The 22,947-nt window shown below is 40.8% G+C and overlaps 1 protein-coding gene across 3 annotated transcripts in view; it reads left to right on the top strand.

Annotated features, from left to right (window-relative positions):
- Positions 1-22,947, top strand: part of LRP1 (LDL receptor related protein 1) — a 439,797-nt gene that overhangs the window by 158,639 nt on the left and 258,211 nt on the right. The window lies entirely within an intron of this gene.

Here is a 22,947-nt window from a genome sequence, read left to right on the forward strand (position 1 = left end):
AGATGACTAAAAATGGCTACCTCTATTACCTCCCCAAAGGAAAAAAAAGGAAATTATGTAAAACATTAATTACCAGTCCTCATTTTAGAAATATCAGAAAATTATCTCACACATTGAAGACCACAAATATAATCAATTATTTCCAACCTCAGACAAAAAGAGTGCAAGTGGGACTTAGTGAGTTGGGACCTAAAACCAACAACGTTTTGGTGTTGAAGAGAGCCTTCCTCTGAGCTGAAATTGTGGCATTACAGCAAAAGGGTTGATGCAATCTTGGCAGTGCTGTTAATAAGGGAATAATGAAAAAGACTTGTGGTTGTTAGTAATGGAATAGCAAGTGATTATAGGAGAATAATGAACAAGGACCAGATATGTTGACTGACATACAGTGGGAAGAGGTGGGAAAAGATCTTAATCAGCACTCTGCACTTAACACTTTTTTTTATTAGAGAGTGAAGTCATATTTTATGGCTTGCAAAACAATATAGTGTGAATGACTCATATTAATGTATTACATCTAACCGACATTTCCTTTCTGTTTTTATTATTACTGTGTACTTTTTAAAAAATCTGGTAAAGGAATAAAGAGGGCATAGCAATTAGATTCAAAACCTGGGCTGGAACATCATGTGAGGCTGTTGCAACGTTTAATACTGTGGCTTCTATTTCTCTCCTTGCAAAACAGTGTTGGGGAGAGTCAACTAGAAGAAATAAGGGGCGCTTAGCCCTTCGTAGAACTCCCTCTGAAAGAAAGTGGTCTAATTTTCCTTCATTTTCTGGAAAGTGACCTCCCAGACCTTCCTGAGGGTTTTCTCTTTTTAATGAAGATAATACAGCATGTAACTTTTAAATGTGCTGTTTTAATTTGAACCTGTCTTTCATAAATGATAATGCTGCAATGATGGCCATCAAAATGCTTATCAGCTGCTGCTTTTTTGAATGTGCTAATATTTTTATTGTAAGGACATTTGTTAATTGTTCAACACGGCCAACTGTGAACACTGGCAGAGTTTCGGGATGATTGCCCTGGGATTCTGGAGTTGTAGTTCTCCCTTATCCAGAGAGCACTGAACCCAGTCAGCGATGGATCTGGATCAAACGTGGCACACAGACTCAATATAGCCAACTCTGAATACTGACAGGTGTTTTGGGAAGATTGCCCCAGGAATCTGGGAGTTGTAGTTCATCCTCATCCAAAGAGCACAAAACCCAATCAACAACTGATCTGGACCAAACTTGGCACATTGAACTAACATGGCCAACTGTGAATACAGGCAGGGTTTGGGAGTGATTGCCCTTGGAATCTCGGAGCTGTAGTTCACTCTAATCCAGAGAGCACTACAGCCAGATGATGACGTACCTAGACCAAATTTGCCACACAGGTCCAAAATGGCCAACTTTGAAAACTGGCAAGGTTTGGGGAGGATTGACCCATGATTCTGGGAATTGTAGTTCAACCACACCAAACTGAGAATACCTAACATCCCAAAACAAACAATGCCTTTTTCAAATAACCCAGACATTGCTGGGTCCCCAAGCTAGTACCTAATAAAAGTGAAATTATATGTGTGTAGATGTGGCTGGGCTGCCCACTTCCATAGACAGGTTCCCACTTCCACAAACAGTTTTAACCCCCCTTTTCTGAGTAGAGTGGTGAAAGGCAAGAGCTTAGCCAATTCCTGACAAATCTAAAAGGAGCACTGGCACTGTCTACTTTCCCTTCCACAATACCTTTTCTGACCTTTGTGAATGCCTGGGTGGAAAATGGCCGCTGAGGCAGCATTGGTGCTTTCCCCTCTTTGTAGAATGACCCCCAAATTATCCTTGAGTCATATCAAAAGCCATAATTTTGGCACCGAAACCTACTCTTGACTTATTCATGAGGTTGATATATATGATATATATTTGAGGAAATTCCTTTAAAATGTTCTTACCTGCAAGCTACCTCTTAAAATCATCTTTATTCTTTATTTAAAGAATTACAGACCTTTATTTGAGATGGAAACGAGGCTGGAATTGTGTTGTCAAAGGCTTTCATGGCTGGAATCACTGGGTTGCTGTGAGTTTTCCGGGCTGTATGGCCATGTTCCTGAAGCATTCTCTCCTGACATTTGGCCCTCATCTATGGCAGGCATTCTGAGGATACCTGCCATAGATGTGGGTGAAACATCAGGAGATAATGCTTCTGGAACATGGCCATACAGCCCAGAAAACTCACAGCAACCTAGGCTGGAATTGTTAGCTCAAAAAAAAAAAAAAAAGGAAAAGAAAAAAGAAAGTTGCTATAGAGCCAGTGCAGGAAAAGATAAGGAAAACAGTAGAAAATACAATTGGCCAGATGAATGGTTAAGCCAGTGTTTCTCAACCTGGGGGTCTGGACCCCTGAAGGGGTCGTGAACTCGTGATGGTGTGTCAGAGGGGTTGCCAAAGACCATCAGAAAACACAATATTTTCTGTTGGTCATAGGGGTTCTGTGTGGGAAGTTTGGCCCAATTCAATCATTGGTAGGGTTCAGAATGGTTTTTGATTGTTAGTGAACTATAAATGCCAGCAACTACATCTCCCAAATGTCAAGGTCTATTTCCCCCAAACTCCATCAGTGTTCACATTTGGGCATATTAAGAATTCGTGCCAAGTTTGGTCAGATCCATCATTGTTTGAGTCCACAGTGCTGTCTGGATGTAGATGAAGTACAACTCCAAAACTCAAAGTCAATGCCCACCAAACCCTTCCAGTATTTTCTGTTGGTCATGGGAGTCCTGTGTGCCACGTTTGATTCATTTCCATCGTTGGTGGAGTTCAGAATGCTCTTTGATTGTAGGTGAACTATAAATCCCAGGAATTACAACTCCCAAATGACTAAATCAATCCGCCCCCAACCCCACCAGTATTCACACCGGGGCGTATCAGGTATTTGTGCCAAATTTGGTCCAGTGAATGAAAATACATCCTATATATCCGATATTTACATTACTATTCATATCAGCAGCAAAATGACAGTTATGAAGTAGCAACAAAATATTTTATGGTTGAGGGTCACCACAACATGAGGAACTGTATTCAGGGGTCACTGCATTAGGAAGGTTGAGAACCACAGGGTTAAGCACATGTATGTGCACATAAACACATACACATACACCACCTGCTTTTTTTCTGCTGCCCTTTATGGCTCTGTTTGTGTGGAGCAAAGCAGTTGCTACAATTTAAACAGTAGTGTTGGATAGATAATGACGATTCTGGACACAGCTTCAAGTTACTGTACTGGCTGCGCTGTTACTCGAACTGTTGTGCCCTTCAGTGGAACTGTAATATTCTCCAGGTGCTCTTACTATTTTTTTATAGTTTTGTGTCTATTGCAAATGTTTGTTGTTGAATAAAACATAAATGCAGTTAACCAGGGAGTGAAAGGAAAGCAGTAACACCCGTGAAGGAATAGCTGAGGCTATCCAGAATATAACAAGGGAACAGAAGCTGAAGAAGGTCAGGAGAGGTTGCATGTAATTAAGGCCATGGGCACTTCTGCCTGTGTTAAGAAGTGTATTGATTCATCCTTTAGTGTAGATGGCTGCGGCTGAGTCTTTTGAAAAGGCTCTGAGAAAAATGGATGGAATTGCTCTGAGAATTATCTGAATGCTAGGAGAGAGAGAAAAAAAAGCCTCTTACAGTAAAAACTGTTAAGAAGCTTGAAGCAGATCTATGCCCAAAATGCTTTTGTAGGGAGGAGGGATTGACTGCTAGCTTTCTAATTTAGCAGTTGAATCCTAAAAAGAGTTAGGTAATATAGTTGGACCCATTCCTCAATCAAATATTTAAAAAAACTGGCATTTCACAGGCAGTTTTTCTATGTTAAACAGTTCCCTACATGTTTACCAAATGCAACGAGACTTTCTTCCAGCCTTGGACTCTTGCATAGTGACTTGCATTGGCATGGCACTGGCAGAGTTTGGCATTCAGGAGAAACACGTGTTCAAAAGGCAAGGATCACCGTTCCTCCCCACCCAACCCAACCCAACCCATATTTAGTTTCCCCGCAAGCAGCTAAATAGCCACATTGTCCCCTAGAGAGGCTTTGGAGCTCTTAGAAGGTTTCATAGTGGAGTAGATCAAAGAGGCTTGTTTCAGTTTAACCCCACTGCGATCCTGTTGGAGTCAGATAAAGAAGGATTTTAAGTGGCCTTCACGTGAGCCTTACTTCCCTACAGGCATTTGTCCTGAAGTGAACTTGGTGGTAGAGCCCTTACTTTGTGGGCCCTATTGCTTGTGACAACTTTCTCTGGTGCTGACATGGTGGTAGGTTCATACCACTAGGCCATCATGAACTGTAGAGTCCTGGTATTGGAGAGTGAGGGCATACTCCGTTGGGTATAACATCTCTAGATAGTTCTGTAAAGGCTACAATCCTGCAGTTGATGTTGATTGCTAACCTAAAAGGCTAGTAGTAGCCAACATTTCCATCCTGGCTACAGTAGAAAAGAAATCTTACCTTTCTTCTGCTAGCATAGAAAATCAGACCATTGGGTTATTAATGGGTAGAGAAGACAAGTGCCTTCTACCATCTAGACTTTTTAAACAGAGGGCCAGGTCATAGTCCCTCAAACTGTTGGAGGGCCGGATTATTAATTTGAAAAAACCATTAATGAATTCCTATGCACACTGCACATATCTTATTTGTAGTATGAAAAACACTTTAAATACAATAATTTAAATGAAGAACAATTTTAACAAACATAAATTTATTAGTATTTCAGTGGGACGTGTGGGCCTGCTTTTGGTTGATGAGATAGGATTGTTGTTGTTGTTGTGTGCTTTCAAGTCGTTTCAGACCTAGGTTGACTCTGAGCAAGGGCCGGGTAAATGACCTTGGAGGGACGTATCTGGCCCTTGAGTCTTAGTTTGAGGACCCCTGATCTAGACCATCTAGTCCACAAGAACTAAAATATCGTCCGTGGCCGTGCCATTACTAATGCTGTAACAAGAGTGACTGGTCTCACAAAACTTTCTCATAGTGCCGATGCTTATAAAATACGGTTTTTTGTGGGCAAGCAGATGGTGACTACTGGATAGTATATGTTTTGTATCAGAGACTAGAGCTGATGTGGTCTAACCAATGCAATATTCTGAATCAGTACCCAAATAACCAAACTGAATCTAAAGGTGACCAATTTGTAACCCTTTTGGTACTAATGTTGGAGGGTAATTCCTGATCAAAGTGATCCCTGATCAAGTGGTCCCTGGTCAGAAAAAGGTTGGGAGCCACTGATCTAGACCGTCATAGATAGGACCAAGGGTTCTATCTGCCCTCTACCAATGTCCACTTCACATAAATATAGTGCTACATTTCACTTCAGCTGCCATGGCCACTTCCTGTGGAAGATGGGATGGGGCTATAGTTTGGTGAACGGGCCGTGAATCCTAAATGGCCTTCCCCCATCTGATAATCCTGTAGGATGTTGCTGTGGCAGTTATAGTGCAATCATAGCACCATACTTGTGTGAATGAGCCCCTGATTTTTCTGTTTGTCCCTGGAATAAAGGGTTTTTCTCCTTCTGCAGTCAGCACAGAAAATGAGTAATCAGATTCCTGCTGGGGATATATTGGTTCTGAGGCCCCTTATACACTGCCATATAATCCAGATTATGAAATCAAATAAAACACATTACCTGCTTTGAAGTGGAGTATATGAGTCACACTGCCATATAATCCAGTTCAAAGCAGATAATATGGCAGTGTAGAGGAGGCCTCAGTGGCTGTTTTTAGAAGGAAAACCCATGATTAGGTGGAAAGGTTTCTGAGACTAATCTGTGTTGCTTCTGATAGAATTGAGACTCTAATCAGAATCCTCACTGATTTGTGATGTCTTGTGATTATATTTGACCCTCCACATTAGTGGGTTTGATTATTTGTGAGTTTGTAGATGCCTCTTAACCAGCTTCCCCTCCTTGCCCTCCTCCTCTCCTCTATCTTTTATCCTTCCAACAGTAGGATGGGTTGGAAAGGGATTGCAAATCTGAGTTATGCTGTTGGAAGAAGAGGAAATGGAAAGGAAGAGGAGTGGGGCAAGGAGATTAATTGATTAGAATTAAAGTCTGCTTGAAGTGTCCTGGTGGCAAGATGGGAAAGAGAGTTATGGGCTAGTGCTGTCGACTATAGTCTGTATCATCTATTAGGGAGGGGGGATTTACTGTTTTTATATTTTTGGATCCGCCGTGGTTGGATGATTTGGGGAGTTGTACAGATACACATGAAGTCGTTTCTAAGCTCAGAGGTGTCAATCATTAGTTCTCTGGCTAGAACTGTGATCTTTTGGCTGTATTATATTAGTGTTGACCCTGGTTACCTAAAAGACTTAGGAGGCCAGGACTTCTTCCTCTGTTCTCATCAAAGACATTGTAGGCTTCCAGTGCAGCCTTTTGTTAAGACAGAAACCCTGGTGGAAGTAAGTAGAGTAGAGTAGAGTAGAGTAGAATCATAGAATCCTAAAGTTGGAAGAAAACCAGTGGGCCATCCAGTCCAACCCCATTATGCCAAGAAGCAGGAAAATCACATTCAAAGCACCCCTGACAGGCCATCCACCCTTTGCTCCAAAGAAGGAGCCTCCACCACACTCTGGGGCAGAGAGTTCCACTACTGAACAGCTCTCAAAGTTAGGAAGTTCTTCCTAATGTTCAGGTGGAATCTCCTTTCCTGTAGTTTGAAGCTACTGCTCTGCGTCCTAGTCTCCAGGTGTGTAGAAAACAAGCCTGCTCCCTCCTCCACATTTTTTTATACATGGCCATCATGTCAGGTTGCAGGTTATAAACCGGAAGGGAGGGAGTGCTTCATTTTGGACCTTTGTTACGTTACTCTTGGAAATTATTTTGGCTGAAGAACAGGGAAAAAAGTGCATCAGACAAATAAATAACCCCTCTTGCATCATAGGATGTTTCCACTCTAAACAATCCACCGATTGCCATAGCTAGCAAGCCTGGGCTTGTTCTTTGTTGCTTTCAGCTTGATATAATTTGTAAAGCCATATTCTAACTCTAGTTAGCTTCATGCTTGTACTCTGGACAGTATTGTTACATCCTGACTTCACCTGTTGAATGTGTAGCCCTTTGTTTACCAACATCCGTAGTTATATCAGGCAGTGGGGAGCCCAAGTGAGTGAGCTGCAGAATACTTCCTTACCACTTTGACTACTGAGACAGGGCCCCATTTACACTGACATAGAATGCAGTTTGAAACTCATATAAGACAGTTCAGTTAGGGTTAGTGAAGCAGAATTTTGGCAAGTGGAACCTGGAAACTCACCTGGAAATTTACTAGACCAAGTGAAGCCCAGGCTGGCTGATGTCTAGCTAGTAGGCCTGGTCAATCCATGGTTCTAAATGGTTCTAAAGTACTTACAAAGCTAAAGTTCTGGTGGTGAAAATTTCAGAACTCTAACAAAACTTTAATTTAATTATTATTTCATTATTGGTGATTTTTATGATAGAACTAATTAGGAACTGCCATTTATAATGAAATTTTGAGTTTTGTTAGAGTTCTGAAATTTTCACCACCAGAACTTTAGTTTTGTAAGTACTTTAGAACCATTTAGAACCATGGATTGACCAGGCCTACTAGCTAGTAAGCATGGGCAATCCATGGTTTTAAATGGTTCTAAAGTTCTTACAAAACTAAAATTCTGGTGGTGAAAACTAGGGGGCTCTGGTGCTTTGCTTCTACAGCTAAAGCTCTGGTGGTGAAAATTTCAGAACTCTAACAAAACTTTCAAAATTTAGTTATAAATGACAGTTCCTAATTGGTTCTTCATAAAAAAATCACCAATAACGGAATAATAATTTTTAGAGTTCTGAAATTTTTAACCACCAGAACTTTAGCAACACTGTAGAAGCAAAGCACCACCGCCCCCTAGTTTTCACCACCAGAACTTTAGTTTTGTAAGTACTTCAGAACCATGGATTGCCCATGCCTACAAGCTAGTCTTTAAGAGAGCACTTCCTGAAAGCACATGCTAGAAATCAGCTGAACACATGTTAAATGCACGAAAACTTGAAAGAAAAACCCTCCAATTAGCCTGAAACTTGTGTTGTACAAGCAGGAAGGAAGAATTTGAGTGGTGTACCATGAAAATTCCTTGAATGCAAGCATTTTTTGCTCATTTAATAGGACTTTTCGTGGTTTGGCCTTGACTTTTAGTATAACTTGTTTTGCGTGGAGCCTCAGGGTTCTCTTCCAAAAATGGCATTGCTTTGTTAGAAAAGGCTCACTGCCTATGATGTATTGCACACTCCTAATCTTGAATATCAATGATAGAGCAAGAGATAGATAGACGGAATGGCTCCTTAGTACACCGAATTTGCCATTGCTAATTAGATGTATCTAAATGAGACGTCCATCAATGGATTTTGCATGGTTGTTACATGATGTTTTAAGTACGAGCGTGGACAGCAGGTTATATTTCTGTCTGTACATTTCTGCCAGAAGTGCACAAAATATATATTTATATATATATATATCTCCTCCCCATCCCTCCCCCCAATGTGTTTATTTTTTAGCTAAAACAACTGTTTTACAATGTCTGGAAGCCTCTGGAATCAATGTCTGATTTTGGTCAGACAGTATTACCTTTCTGTGTCTGGTTTTATATGCTCCTGTAGTCACTAACAGAGAGAAGATATTGATCGCAGGGTTTTAAAAATGTGAAAAGCATGCTATCAGATAATTGCCTTGAGTTGTATGCAGTCCATTATAAGATACCTCTGTTTCTCTCCAGTTGCAGTCAGCCCTTCCATGGATCCATTGAGGGTATAGATCTTAGCCAGACAATCAAAGCTCTGAATGGGCACCCAAGTAATGTATGTTTCTGACCTCTCAAAGATGAGTCTTTATAACTGAGCTGAGAAAATTCTAGGAAATTCATGTATGTCGCCTGGACTCATTGCTCACAGAAGCTTTACAGAGCCAGCTTCAGGGTTCATTTCCAGAAAAGTTTGCAATTAACTGAAATATTTGTTTGTTTGTTTATTTCAACTATTTGTACCCCTGGAGGGGGACTCAGGGCGGCTTACAGCCGGCAATTATTCGATGCCCCTGCATACAACATAATAAAATACAATAATTACATACAGGTAAAAAACATGAAATCAATTCAAATTAAAATCTGTTTTAAAATATTACTGGCTGGTTGACCTTATCTAAACCAAATTCTGTGACCAGTGACTCAATCGGAAACTTGTCCATAGTCCATTTTCTATAGTATTGTTATCATTGTCATTGTCAGCATGCTACCTAAAAGCCTGGTCCCACAACCGCATTTTCAACTTCTTTCTGAAGGAAAGGAGGGATGTAGATGACCTGATTTCACTGGGGAGCGAGTTCCACAGGCGGGGGGCCACCACCAAGAAGACCCTGTCCCTTGTTCCCGCCAAGCACATTTGCGACAGAGGGTCAAGAGCAGGGCCTCCTCAGAAGATCTTAAGCTCCGAGGTGGGACATAGTGGGAGATACGTTCAGACAATAACACAGAACTAGGATGTCACCAGTCACCCCCAACCTATTGCTTCAAATGTCTGTATCCTGGCTTGATATTTCAGTCTTCCCCATTTTTAATAAAAAGCCAGACTGGTGATATTGATTCATGAAGGGTTGAGAACCCCTCTCCTTTCTGATGTTGGAGAGGTAGAAGGACATGGGGTCCATCTAAGCTGCAGGTTTAATGCACTTTGACAGCACATTCCCATGGCACAGTGCAATGGAATCGTGATAATTTTAGTTTTACATTACTTTTTGCTTCATCTGCCAAAGAGTTCTGGTTCCTTACCAAACTACAAATGTTGGGCCATGACTGTTAAAGTGGCATCAAACTTCAGTAATTCTATAGGGTAGGGGCATTCATTAAGAAGCATTCCATAATATGCCTGTAGAATTGGTTTACAGCTATCCTCACTCCTGATAACTTTTTATTTGAATAGTCTGGTGTTGACTGAGGTCCCTTCAGACAGGCCTTATATCCCAGTATCTGATCCCAGGTTTTCTGCTTTAAACTGGATTGTATGTGTCCACACTGACAAATAATCTGGGATAAACAGAAAACCTGGGAGCAGATCCTGGGATATATGGCCTGTTTGGAAGGGTCCTGAGTGACTGGGCAAAAAAATCTGGAGTGCATGTGGCATACTTGTATTGTTATCCTATTTTAAAATTATTTTGCATTGTTTGTATTGGTGTTTTCATGGGGATGGTAGAGAAATTTCTGGAGAGTCACTTTGCAAGGGAAGGTTAAGGGGCCATTCCCCTAAAGTGGCCGCCTATGAATCCTGCCACATCTCTTTTGAGAGATTGGGAAAACCACTTTTCTGGGACAAGAAGTCCTAGAACCTTTGTAGCAGATTCTGGGAGGTAACATGTGGAAAATTAACTTTTCCAATTCTCTCATCCTCTTGCAATCTCTCTGTCTGCCTGGTAATTAGGGAAGAAAGAGTGACCCTCCCAAAAATCCTATTGACCCAAGTACCTCTGAAGCAACCCTGAGCTGCTTTTTAAAGAAAGTTCACAGAATATCTCTTGACGGAGGGTTGTTGAGCCAAATTCACCACCCTGTGCTCAGTGCTCAGGTGTCCTGACAAGCCCAGGAGATGGATTAATTCTATTCTGTATATCAGTGAAGAATTGGGAGCTAAATTCTGTCTGACAGATTGACTTTCACATTCTTCAAAGGGGGTGTAGCTGAGAACAGCTTTGCTGTAAAAGCCAACCACCTTTGTAATCATAAATAGTGACTTTAAAGCTTTGGGTGGGGAGCTGAAGCTGCTTTAATGTTAAATATCCTGTCCAACTGCCTCTTACAAGTCTGAGTGTCACTAAGATAATCCCAGGAAGAGAGGAAGCCTTGCATCCCACTGACAGAGAATTAATAACAGAGCTCAGGTAAAGATAATAGAGTTGTTGGGTGCCAGAAGACATGGCCCAGCTGCCTTGAACAACCTGTGAGATTTGGTTCACTGATGCTTTGTAGGGAGAATGCTGGTGCAAAATGTACTTAAAATGTGTGTTTGAGCATTTCTGAAAACAAGTCTGTGTGCTGTATTGGAATGGATATGTCCCCTTCTTTGCAGTAACTTAAGTTAGGTGTCCCCAACCTGGTGCCTTCCCAAAATTTGGGACTACAGTCTTCTCTATCCCCAGCCATCATTAGATCGACAATTATGATCTAGAGTTTAAAGGCAGCCACTACTAACTTGTAGCATTTCTAGAAAAAAAATCAATTCCCTAATAGCAGCAGTTCTTTATGTCCCTCTTCACTTTATCATGGGCTGCATACTGTGCATATCACATATAGCCCTCCTGGGAGTGTTATCTCACTTTACTTCAGCCAGCAGAACAGAAGATCGATAGGTCAGAGGTTGAGCTCCCTCTGTCAGCTCCAGCTCCCCATGCGGGGACATGAGAGAAGCCTCCCACAAGGATGGTAAAACATCAAAACATCCAGGCATTCCCTGGGCAACATCCTTGCAGACGGCCAATTCTCTCACACCAGAAGCAACTTGCAGTTTCTCAAGTCGCTCCTGACATGAAGAGAAAAAAAATAGGCTATCCCTTGTTGTCCAAGTATTTATTCAGTTTTAAACATACATAGAATAAAATGGAAAATAGATTGATTGAATAAAGATTTATACAGATAACCCAAGTGTTGGGACTCAGCCTGTGATTGAACCTGACCCTGTGCTTGAACCTGTGAATGTGTTTCAGTCTCCTGATGTTTCTGTGTCTGATCTGGGTAATGAGGAGGGAAATCAGTCCCTTGTTTCTTCTGATGTGGGGGATGCTGGGATTGACTCTAAGGTGCAAGATGGAGACACTTTGGTCAATGGGTTTCATGCAGACACTGACAGAGAGGTTTCAGTGCAAAGGGCAGATTCTCATGAGAATATTTCTGTCAGGCCTTGGGAGAAAGGTTTACTCCCTCCGCCTGTGAGCTCTCCAGATTCTAGTTTGGAAAACAGTCTGACACCTGCTAAGTTAATGAGGAGTCAGATAAGCAGAGTTGGCAGCTGGAGATTAGCCAGAATAATCAATTAAAGTCAAAGACTGGGGGGAAACGAAACCAGTTTTTGGGATTTAAGGTTTGCCTGTAGAAAATTCTTGTCAGATCAGGCAACGTTTGGAAACCAAGTTCTTGTGCCATGGAAGTCTTGTTCAAGGGATCTTGTTTCTGTGGAGTTTTTCTAACCTTTTGGATTGTCTTTGCATCCTGCTTGATTCCTGTCTGGATAATTGCTGTCTTGGATTGCCTGTATTTCTTGTGTAGACATTGCTTTGGGTAACTACTGTTTATGGACGAATACTTTTTGAAACCTTCTGGTTTTCTTACAAGCATTTATTTCTTCTGGCTATTTACTAAGCTTTAATAAAAGAAGATTTGATTCTTCACTCTTTGTGTGGTGTGTTTAAAGTCAGAAGGCATCTTCTGGACCTGGAGCGCAACACCAAACAACAACAAGCATACTTAAAACCCCCTATTCCCAAACCCTTGGAAGACACCTGTGCATGTCCCAACCAGTGACGACAGTGGCTTATCAATCTTTTTCAGCCTTCTTCCGCCTTCACATTTGTTGTAACATGTACCATGTTATTTTCTGCCTGACCCGCCATTGAGGATTGTGCTTGGTCTGGAACCTCCCCTGGACACCCCCCCCCTCCCCCGTGATCAGAAAATATCCATTTAGTCAATAGGATTTAGCTATATGCACACAACAGTTGACTGAATGGGTCTACTCTACTTGAGACAAAACATGTCAACGCTCGCAGCTTCATTGGAACACGCAAGCCCCCTCACCACGACAAAGTGACAATCCATTGAGGGGGATAATTTTTTTATTTAAACCATTTATACTCTGCCCATATTTCAGGACAGTAGTTGATAACACAGCTGAAGAAAGTGTTTGTGTGTGTGTGTCAAATTTCACAGCCATTGACTAAGCTGGATGTCAATTAGGTGAACTGACCCCCCCCCCCCAAAAAAGCCCACACTTTTCCAGACTGTGGTGATGTATACTCTGTAATTCAGGAAATGTAGACCTTTGTCCTCATTGACTATGTCCCTAAAGACTGCACTTTCAATAGATACTTCTTACCATTTTTTAAAAAAGCATATTCAACAAATTTGTGTAGAGACAGAAATATGTAGCAACAGGATTTTTTTTAACTGTGCATGTGTTTTAAAAATTAAAATCATGGGAATTAAAACCTCCCAAACTTCAGTATGATTAGGGAACTTGAGTTACTGTTATGTAGGCTGGCACATCTCTGGCTATCTGATAAAGTGGACAGACAATTTTCCCCCTCCAAAGTGCTGTAAACTGATGGCATATTTATGCCTATGGGCTACAACTGTATTTTTTTTCTTTCCTTCTTGGAAACTCAATTGTGGACTGGAAGCAAAGGCTGACAGATCAGTACCAGTTCATGGATCACCACTTTATGTGATAGACAGTGGCAAACTGGAAGAGAAGATATATCTTCTCGTAAATAAGTCACTTCTTAGAAATCCTTAGCAGTGAAAGCTCTGAAAATTAAGCACTTTAAAGACTCTGGAAGAGTGAGTGCAAATTCACAGTAGTACTGAAGTAAGTGTAATTGTGTGTTTTCATGAAGTAGCATTCAGACTAGATCTACACTGCCATATAATCCAGATCATCAAATCAGATAATCCACATGATCTGCTTTGAACTGGATTATAGGAGGGCCCTTCCAGACAGCCCTATATCCCAGAATTTCAAGGCAAAAAATCCTATAATATCTGCTTTGAATTAGTTATCTGAGTCCAGATAATGTGGGATTTTCTGCCTTGATATTCTGGGATATAGGGCTGTCTGGAAGGGCCCTGAGTCTACCCTGCCATATAATCTAGTTCAAAGTAGATAATCTGGTTTGTATATGTCAGTGTCAGTCATGGGGTCTGTGGATGGTTTGGACAAAAGTTTTGCATCTGCTTTCAAGTCCTTTTGCTTAAACTATGATTGAACCAGAAAGTCTCCCATTAACCTGATTTGGACAAGGTAAAGGAACTGCTCTAGTTTCTGATACAGAACATATGCCATAGAGGAGGCTCGTGGATCAGATTTTTATCCTTGGAGCCCACGGGTGGTTTGCGGCCATAAGCAGGCCCACACTTCCCATTGATATACTAATAAGTTTATGTTTGTTAAAAATTGTTCTTCATTTTACTTATTGTATTATTTTAAGTGTTTCTTGCACTACAAATAAGATATGTGCAGTGTGCATAGGAATTCATTCATTGTATTGTCAAAGGCTTTCATGGCCGGAATCACTGGGCTGTTGTAGGTTTTTCAGGCTGTATGGCCATATTCTAGAAACCTTCTCTCCTGATGTTTCATCTGCATCTATGGCAGGCATCCTCAGAGGTTGAGACCTCACAACTTCTGAGGGTACCTGCCATAGATTCAGGCAAAACGTCAGGAGAGAATGCTTCTAGAACATGGCTATACAGCCCTAAAAACCTACAAGTCAGAATTCAATCATTTTTTTTATTATAATCCGGCCCTCCAACATCTTGAGGGACTGTGACCTGGCCCTCTGTTTTAAAAGTTTGAGGACCCCTGTCCTAGAAGATGATGGTGGTGATGGTTTGGAATGAGTTGCACATACCCTTGATGAAGGGATGGTGCAAATTATTGTGTAAGAAGTAAAACCATCATTTCAACAGACAAGATAACATAGTCTTTGTAGACGTGTTGCAATGAGGAGTGCTGAATCACTGGAATTTTCCGTGTGTGTCAGTCCTTTGCTTTGGCAGATCTAAGTTTCATTTTGAAAGAGGCCAGTAAGAGCTGTGCACTCTCTCTTCCGCTCTTTGAGGAGGAGGAGTTGGATGTGGGTTCATTCTCCAAGGTTGTAGAGTCTGCTTGGTGAGACTGTCTAGAATTTCAGGCTATTCGTTCTGTAATAAGAGTTCCGGCGGGATTATCTGGAGACGACAGTATTTTGAAATAAAGGAGGTTCCTTTAAAACTGGGAAAGTCTATTAAATCTGGGTTTAGGCCATTTTGCTTGCGCCACAGCCGCTGTTCCTGGAAGAATTATTTTCTTGTCTTCAGCATTTTAAGTAGTGAAAGAATAAAGCAAGAGTAACACTTTTGCAACTGTTGACAGAAACTTGACAAAACCTTTTGCCCTTAAGGCAGAAATTATGAAAAAAACAAGATATTTGTGCCAGTTCCTAGGCCTGCCTGATGCTGGCTGTATTCCCCATTCTGTTAAAGTCCGCTGGTGTTTACCAGAGCTTGAGAATGTTTTTTCTTTTCTTTTGGCTTTGGCTACCAGAATCCCCTAATTGGGGTTATATACAATATTCTTCAAGAAACCAATCTAAATGCTGACCTCATGATCTGAGTCCTGGGTCATGCTTTGAGTGGGAAACAGAGGTAGTTTATTCAAAAAGTTCCAGGAAACTTGCAGAAATACTTCCGAGGTTTTGGCTAGATTGTAGCAAAACTCAGTATCTTGGGAAATCTGATCATCCACTTGTCCTTTTTTCTCCAACATATTTGTATTTTGCCCTCTTAAAAGACTTTGATCAACATTTTTTGGGAGGCAGAGAGGAGAGAACGATTATGACAGCATTTCATGTAATCACACATTACATGATGTAACACAATGTTTGTCCCTGGGTTATGAATGTCATTTCCTAATTGGTTCTATCATAAAAACTTGGAAAAAGTTTATTAAATACCAAAAACTTTATTTTTGTCGAAGGCTTTCATGGCTGGAATCACTGGGTTGTTGTAGGTTTTTTCGGGCTATATGGCCATGGTCTAGAGGCATTCTCTCCTGACGTTTCGCCTTCATCTATGGCAAGCATCCTCAGAGGTAGTGATGTCTGTTGGAACTAGGAAAAGGGGTTTATATATCTGTGGAATGACCAGAGTGGAACAAAGGACTCTTGTCTGCTGGAGCTAGGTGTGAATGTTTCAACTGACCACCTTGATTAGCATTTGATTGTCTGGCAGTGCCTGGAGCAAACTTTTGTTGAGAAGTGATTAGATGTCCTTGTTTGTTTCCTCTCTGTTGTGCTGTTGTAATTTTAGAGTTTTTTTAACACTGGTAGCCAGATTTTGTTCATTTTCATGGTTTCCTCCTTTCTGTTGAAATTGTCCACATGCTTGTGTATTTCAATGGCTCCTCTGTGTAGTCTGACATGGTGGTTGTGAAAACTTTGTTTTTGTGGGACAGCCTGCAGCACATTTTGCTATAGTTTTTTTCAATGAATATCTCATTGAGTCTCAGCCAATTCGACGTTTATTTATTTCATTTATACGCTACTTTTCATTTTGTGGCGTTTCTGGAATAGAACAATGACTTTCAAAGTAAGTGCCATACAATTAAACAGGAATAACACTTTTAAACTAGGATTCCCCCCCCCCCCCCGAAAGAAATTGTTACATAATGTAACTTTTACCTTAGTTTGCTTTGCAGTTCACTTATCAGAACATGACAAAACAACCTCTATTTCTACCAACCCAAAGTTATAATCGAATTTAGGCTTTGGGATCTCCAAATGTTGTGGCAAAAAGAGGTGCCAATACATGAAATAGTCACAGTCCATGCCCATTTAAAGATAAGCATCATGTGATGATTTTTTTTGCCTGATTTCATTTATTCTTTTAAGTATTTACATAATTAAATCATGAGAATGACTGTTTTAAAAAAGTAGGATAACATATTTTAAAGATAAACATTTCTGGCAAGAGACTTCAAAATTGCGGTACTGTACAAAACGGAGGGCTTGTCTGAGACAACCCAGCAGGCAAAAGAACGGCTGCCTTGTGCAGAGGGGTTGGGGTCTCTTAAGCTGCTTAGTTCTCAGTCCCCTTAGCTGTTTGGCTTGAAATGTAGCACAGAAGAGTAAAGAGGCATTGGTCCTTTGGCATCGTGGTACAAACAGTAACAGCCTAGCTCAAGTAATTTCTGACACATGGTGACCCTCAACATTACGCTATCACAGGGTTTTCTTCGCAGAATTTGATCACAGGGGGTTTGTTTTTGCCTTTGCCTGATGCTGAGAGACTATGGTTTGCCCAAGGTCACCCAGTACATATCTAGTACACCTAGTACAAATTCAAATCCTGGTATCCTAGTGTCCCAGTCCAGCACTCAAGCCGCTTTACCACTCTGGCTCACTATGTTTATTGCAATGTTTTATGACAGTTCTCAACATATCTTATTGGGCGCTGTTTTGAGCTTAAATTTTGTTTTATATGCTATTGTTTTTATCTTGTATTGTCTTGTGTGTTTATTTTATGTGTTGTTTTGGGCACATTGTGCCATATGTAAGCCGCCCTGAGTCCCTTCAGGGAGAGGGATGCGGTGTACAAAAATAAAGTTGTTGTTGTTGTTGTTGTTGTTATTGCTGGCTACCTTGAATGTATTATGTGGAGAAGGGAGAAGTATGCTTTCCCCCTTCCCAACCCCAGTCAGAACAGAAATTACTCTGCTATATGCCTAAGGTCTTTGTAGAAGAGGAATTTGTCCTTTTGGTGCCAGTTGGATGGATATATTTATATTTCTTACTAAAGCTTCAAATCTCGCACTATCTGTTCTGCTTTTGGGGCGGGGTGATGTATTTAAATTTGGGTTGGTTTGTTTGTGGTCAAAGAATTCAGTTGCACACCTCCCTTGAAGTCTTTTATGGAAGCATGGAGGAAAAACGTGACTAAATGAACCCAGACAACAGCTACCCAGTTGCTTTTATTTTCTTCCTCTGGACGAAGATATCTCTAATGTCAGTCTAATAAGTATAGTTAGGCTTATGTCATCATTCTACTCCTGTGTTGCTTCCAAATTTGTTTCCCTTTCTCTAAATGGCAGTTTTGAGAGAACATCAGTTAAATCTTTTTTGGTTTCAGTGATAACAACTGTCAGTTCTGGAAAACTAAATTGGAACAGTGTAGATTCAAATTATTTCATATCCCAGAAAACAGTGTCCTCATACTGCACATAAACAAGTGGTTATTTTCCAGATGGACACATTGTCAGGGTGATTGCGGTCACCTCATTGGGAAAGGGCTGCTATGTTGGCGAAGGCCTACCTTTGTACTCATTCCTAGGACCAGAACATGATGCTGAGGGCTGCCAGAGATTGTGAAATGATGACCCTCTTGTTTAGCTTTGAATACAGCTTTTTGGACTGGGGAGAAAGGGGGAGGGTGCATTATGGGATGTTGTAAGGGTCAGCCACAGTTTATTTAGCAGTAGAGAGCTCGAGGGATTCTGGGATCTCAAAAGAATGATTACTAGAAGCTTAGACTGAGGAAGAGCTAACATGGACTTCATTCAAAGTTTTTAGATGCCAGAGTTTGGAGTTTATTTTTTCTATTCTGCAACTTTCCAAAGACCCAATCAGGAGATGTTGAGGCAGTTGTTTTTGCAAAGCGACTCTTTAAGTTTCCCAGTTTGTTTTTCCATTCCAAGAAGAACTTTCTCCCCTCTGTTTTTTTAATTGTTGAATGTAGTTGTATAATGTCAATTCAAGCAAATTTACTCAAATAATTTGCCATTCCCCTTTTCTGATGCTGAAGGAAGGAAAAAGCCTGGTTGATTTGAATCATTATCTTCTTTCAGCAATCCAAGAACTATACAATGCTTGAATATCTAAAACATCCCACAAAGCAAGGGCTACTTGTTATTTGACAAAATTACAGTATATATTTTTTGCAGGATGGCTTGATGTGACGCACAATTATTAATAATTTCCCATAATGGAAACCTTTGCCTGATGCTAAGAGAGTATGATTTGCCCAAGGTCACCTAGTATATATCTAGTGCATATCTAGACTAATACATGAGTATAAACATAATTAGTTCAAATGAACTATTGTTTATACTCATGTATTAGTCTAGCAACTTTAGTAAAAAAAAGAAAAGAAAGAAACAGCCCCAAAACTTGAGGTTCACCGATTAGTTTCAGTACTTTACCTTTACGTGGAACAATGGCTTCAAACTACAGGAAAAGGTAGAAAAGGAAGGAAGGAGAGAAGGAAAATAAAGGGAAGGAAGGAGGAGAGAAAGAGGGGAGGAAGGTTGGCCACAGCAACGTGTGGCGGGTACGGTTAGTGTGTGTATATATGTGTGTGTGTGTATATATATATACACAAACACACACACACATATATACACATACCACTAGCCATCCCCTGCCACATGTTGCTGTAACCCAGTCTGTGTATATGTCTTTTGTGAATGTATATGTGTGTGTATATATTTGTGTATATGAGAGTTTGTGTATATATACGTGGTTTTGCACATGTGTTTTAATGTATTTTTGTTTTTTGGCTCTTAAAGTCCCTTCTGCTTTGTTTTTCAGTGTTTTTGTGGGTGATGGTCACTTGTTGGCCTGGGGGGGGGGGGTCTTGTATCCAAGTTTGGTGTCGGTTTGCCCAGTGGTTTTTGAGTTATGTTCATCTTTAAAAAAAAACCTACAGGAAAGGGATATTCCACCAGAATATTAGGAAGAACTTCCTAATTGTGAGAGCTGTTCATCAGCAGAACTCTCTGCCCCAGAGTGTGGTGGAGGCCCCTTCTTTGGAGGCTTTTAGACAGAGGCTGGATGGCCATCTGTCGGGGGTGCTTTGGATGCGATTTTCGTGCTTCTTGGCAGGGGGTTGGACTGGATGGCCCACGAGGTCTCCTCCAACTTTATGATTCTATGAACTCATATAAAAAAAGAACCATTCCCTTCTCTAAGTAGTGTGGCGAAAGGAGAGAGCTTAGTCTGTCCTGGGAGAACCTAAAAGAAGCAATGGACACTCTCTATTCTGTCTGCCGTAGTGCTGTTTCTAGCCTTATTGAATTTCTGGGTGGGCAAATGATGGCCGTAGCCAAGAACAGTTGGTTGTCTTGAGGTAGCACTAATGCTTTTTCCTTTCTGCAGAATGACTCATGTCTTATCAAAATCCATAACTTTGACCCCCAACACCTGCCCTTGACTTACACACAAGTATATATACTATATTGTCATGTTTAATGCTTACCGGAAGCCAGTTATTTTCCCACATAGTTGTGTCTTCTACTTAGAAGAGTGTCCTTTTAGCTTACTGTGTCTGATGAAAGGGTCATGAATTCATAAAGAAGTTTTCAGTGTAGATTTCAGGGCCCCATGGACTAGAGTTCATGACACTGAACAATAAGTCCCGTGACCTCGTCTTCTGAAATTGCCCCCCTGAAAAGGACTGGACAAATATCTCAAAAGGTTACCAGGATGAATGGTATCAAAAGCAGTAAAGGTCACCAGAACTGACAGGGGTGTCCACACTGTTCAGTCCCTTACATAGTTTGTCTTTGTGACCAGGGCAGTCTCTGTCCCTGGTTATACATTTTTATAGCGGCCTCCCTCACGTCTCAAGACCTGCCGCTATGAATCATATATTCTCGAAGGTGCTTCTGTTACAGGAAAGGAATTTTTGCCTGAAGGTATGTATGCATTGTTCTTCCTCTTGCCTTTACAAAATCTGAAGGAGGAGGAAAGCAAGCATAATTATTAACTGTGAAGAGATAGGTAGTATTTTGAAAGCTGAGGAACAGGTGGCAAACAATGTGCAATGGCTGGTCCACAACCAAAGTCCTGCAAAAGTTTTGGGAGTCCTCCGTTCAGGACCTGCAAGAAGGTGTGGTGGACCCCATGGAGCCGGAACCCTATTGATTTCTAACAAAATGCAACAGGGTGGCAATAAAGACAAGTCTTGACAATGGCTTGGTTGGAGCCTGATGTCCGTAGGCAATCTCTGCAAATAGTTCTCGCCCATTCCCCCTGGACTGTGTATGCTCAGCAAACAAAACCTCCCTCAGGCTGTTTGCTCAGAGCTTATAAAAACTCCCACCATTGTCACTGAGGATAAGAAGAAGTAACTCTTCTCCAAATAGAGGTGGTGATGGCCTGGGTTTAATAAATGTTATTTATTATGTGTAATTCCATTAGTGTCAAGTGAATGGCAAGGCAGGCTGCTGCCAAAGTACTGGGAATGGGTATACCTCCACTTGTATGGGCTAAAGAGTGGTTTGTTTGACAGGAGATGCTCTCTGTTTTATTTTGGTATTTATTTCGTTCTTTAAACATTTTTATAACCCTGATTCAATTACTCTGAATGCGTATGTGCATGTAAATGTATATTTGCATGCACATACACATTCAGAATGTTTTAAAATATTTTAAAGTATATTATTATTGTTGTTGTTGTTGTTGTTGTTGTTGTTGTCAACTGCAAAGGGCCATCTTACTTGGATCTGTGCGCATCATTCGAAAATACATCACATTGGGAAGTGTTCGACTTGTGATTTTTTGATACGAAATCCAGCATATAGATCTCATTTGCTGCGACATACTGGGACTTAAAGCGGACTACAGCATTTACATACACAGACAAACATTCAATGCCTTTTACAATCATATACAAATGAGACACACAAACACAAACAAAGGCAGAGGCTTCTCCTTTTTATTTCTGACTTCTGGAGGTGGTGCTTCATCTCTGGCGAGGTCCTCTCCTCCATTTTCAAGACAAGGAGCCTGTGTTGTAATTTCCTGATTGTGTGGCTGGCAAGATTGCTTGGAACATCTCTTTGCCTTTTCGCACCAAAGTGGTACCTATTTACCTACTCACATTACATGTTTTCGAACTGCTAGGTTGACAGGAACTGGAGCTGACAAACGGAACTGGAGCTGACAAAAATGTAGTACAAAATGTACTACATTTTATTTCCTCCAAGAAATTTATGGAATTTTATATGCCTTGTTATCTTTCGCTGCCTCACTCCCAATATTATTTTCTCCCTATGGCCCCTTATCCTTTTAAATAGTTTAAGAAAGCGTCACAGTTGTCCTTCACATTTGGCCTTCGTGGCTTAGTGGGATGGAGTGCACCTAAGTTACCCTGGCCTTATTCTGGGGCAGAGATAGGCACTAGCTAGTTAAAATCAACTGAACTATCAGTTACATTTTGAATTTTCTATTGGAATGGTGTAACTTAATTAAAATTATATTTGAATTTAATTGAATGACTTAAGATAGAATTTCAACACTAATTTAATACTAGAATTAAGTTATTAATTAAGATACTAAATATTGAAATGAGGGAAAGTGCTGACGGGTCAGCCAGCCAATTGTATATTCTGTCTGATTCTTTACTCAGAGATTATTCTTCTTGGATTTTTGCAAAACAACTGCAATACTTTCTCTTTGTTGGTCCTTGTATATATAATTACATTGTTTAGGTCACAAGAGCTCAAGCATTCATTTTAGTCCCTGATTGGAAAATGGTAGCTAAGTATAACAAGGGCAATCTAGAAGAGTGGTCTTTTTTGCACCCAGAGAGTACTCCTATGTCTTATACAGGTGCTACTCAAAGTGGTGGTCCATAGACTAAACTGTGGGTTGCAGGTCCCTGAAACATTTTGAGGAATGAAAGTAACAATTGTAGCCAATGAATACAACTGTGTTGCTGATCCCAGGCACACTGTTCTACACCAGTCACTGCATAGAGACTTCTTGTTTTATCCCTCATCACCACTGTACTATGCATATTGATGTCCACTTTTGAAAACTGTCTGTAGAGTTTGTAGAACCAGGTCTTGCTGTTCACCCTTCTCCACTTTGGTATCTGCAAAGGCCCAAATAAAGCATCTATAACCAAGTAGCACCAGTTACAAGATGACAGTTGAAAGACCACATACATGCTCAGAGGAAAATGGGGATCCACTCCTCCACCTCATCCAATCCCCAGACTTAGTTAGCATAACAACAACAACAAAAACAACCTTTATTTTTAACTGGCCCCCTCTCCCCAAAGGGACTCATGGTGGCTTCCAAAGGTGAAAAATGGCAAACATTCTATGCCATGTATTGTCAAAGGCTTTCATGGCTGGAATTACTGGGTTGTTGTAGGTTTTTTCT

Source organism: Anolis sagrei, chromosome 2 (assembly GCF_037176765.1).
Source record: "Anolis sagrei isolate rAnoSag1 chromosome 2, rAnoSag1.mat, whole genome shotgun sequence".
In the NCBI taxonomy this organism is placed as follows: domain Eukaryota; kingdom Metazoa; phylum Chordata; class Lepidosauria; order Squamata; family Dactyloidae; genus Anolis; species Anolis sagrei.